The 2,002-nt window shown below is 46.7% G+C and overlaps 1 long non-coding RNA gene across 1 annotated transcript; it reads left to right on the top strand.

Moving 5' to 3' along the window:
- Nucleotides 1-271: 271 nt before the first annotated feature.
- Nucleotides 272-911, top strand: LOC119281610. The gene is made up of 2 exons (XR_005138477.1): nt 272-436; nt 540-911. It is a non-coding gene; the product is annotated as an uncharacterized LOC119281610 (long non-coding RNA).
- Nucleotides 912-2,002: the final 1,091 nt, after the last annotated feature.

Below are 2,002 nucleotides of genomic sequence, written 5' to 3'. Positions count from 1 at the left end.
CCCCCCCCCCTCTTAATACATTGCACTGTAGCCTTCAAAGTTTGTTTCTAAATGCATATCATTCTACTATTTGAGGTAACTGTACACCATTTCTCCCTTTTGTCTGTTCCCAATCCCATTAATTTGTATGGACTAGACTATGTGTCTAGCACAAAACTTTGAAAGGTAATAAGTGGTGTAATAGAGGGGGAGTTCGATCTTTAACCCCACGCTTGAGTTATTACTTCCCTACTATAATGGCCAGACTAAATTATTTTGCTCACCGATTTATGAAGTTTGCATGGCTGCATCAACAGGGTGGGTGACAAGAGCATTGGCCAGTTCTTGCGCTACGCGTTCACCAGTAGGTACAAGGAGATACTAAGCAAGGCACACAGCTCTTCGACGATGACAGTGCCCAAGTTCGCAACACGCCTTACAAAAGAAGAAGCTCAAGGTACAAACATCTCCCTCGTGCATCTACTCATTCCCCTGTTTGTTTTCCGGTACCATATCAACCACTCCAAGTCGGGTTAACTTTGGTTCTTTTCGCCGTGAAGTGTTCGAATCTGCTAGGGAATCTATGTCCGCCTTCAGGAAGTGGCGTGTCGGGGGTGCGAGGCTGCAGAAGGCGTCCATTCTTGGAAGGAAGAGGAAGACAAAGCTGCCTGACGGGCCTTCGACGCCCTGAATTATTTTTACTGTCGAGCAGAGTGCCTGGGCGGGAGAGGGCCAATGTTTGCACACTGATCGATCTGGTACTGTAAGTGTATGGAACAGAAAAAGCGTGAAAGGCAGTTCTGATATGCGATCAGACGTCGGCGTACCTGATATGTTTGTTTGAATACTCGTATCTTCAATTTGTCAGTTGGACACACCTTAATTGGAGTAAGAGGCTGGGGTTCGCCTCCTGGGTTGGCCATCTCATCTTATTCCTCTCCTGATTTAGCACACGGGAAAGAAAGCAATCAATTTAAGCAGTTAAATGCTGACTTGTGAATCTCTGTTGTGCTTGCATGAAGGAGACCAGTTCCCATCAGTTATGCAGTTGCACCTCGCAGCTCCTCTACCTTAATCTTTCGTTGCGGTCTTGCCTAGTCTCATCTAAACGCTCTTATATTATGGGACGGAGGGAGTATTTCTCATCTTCTATTTCATACCTATATGATACTAGTACAAATTAGCGGTTCAGGTATGAGGAGGAATACACAGATCTAAACGCTGTCGGTATGGCTTGCCACACCTGCAGGATTAGAAGTCACAACTGACCCAAATCATCTTATTCCTCTCCTGATTTAGCACACGGGAAAGAAAGCAATCAATTTAAGCAGTTAAATGCTGACTTGTGAATCTCTGTTGTGCTTGCATGAAGGAGACCAGTTCCCATCAGTTATGCAGTTGCACCTCGCAGCTCCTCTACCTTAATCTTTCGTTGCGGTCTTGCCTAGTCTCATCTAAACGCTCTTATATTATGGGACGGAGGGAGTATTTCTCATCTTCTATTTCATACCTATATGATACTAGTACAAATTAGCGGTTCAGGTATGAGGAGGAATACACAGATCTAAACGCTGTCGGTATGGCTTGCCACACCTGCAGGATTAGAAGTCACAACTGACCCAAATCAAAGAATTACTCACTATAGTCGACCCCATCTTCTTTGCGTGGCTAAACAAAATGGCGAGGGGTGCACAAGGACGTGATCTTGGACTAGCTACGAATACGATAGGAAACCAACTTCCAAGCGAGGATTGGTTGTGTATCGATGGAAGGTACTCGGACTTGTTTTTAGAAGAGGACTCCAGAGTCCGGCCGGACTCGATCGGGGATCGATCCCTACACGCTACATATACACAGGCACGTGGACATACATAACACATACGGGTAACATACCTACCTACCTACTCGTCGGAGAGCTTGTTGGATCTCTCGTCGTCGATCTCCCGGTCAATGGGCGCCGCCGCCAGCCACTTGTCGCCGGCGGACGAGATGCCGCTCCACGTGAACATCTCCGGCTACTCCA

Source organism: Triticum dicoccoides, chromosome 3B, assembly GCF_002162155.2.
Source record: "Triticum dicoccoides isolate Atlit2015 ecotype Zavitan chromosome 3B, WEW_v2.0, whole genome shotgun sequence".
Lineage (NCBI taxonomy): Eukaryota > Viridiplantae > Streptophyta > Magnoliopsida > Poales > Poaceae > Triticum > Triticum dicoccoides.
The sequence above is the reverse complement of the archived record's forward strand: the minus strand, read 5'-3'. Positions and strand labels throughout refer to the sequence as shown.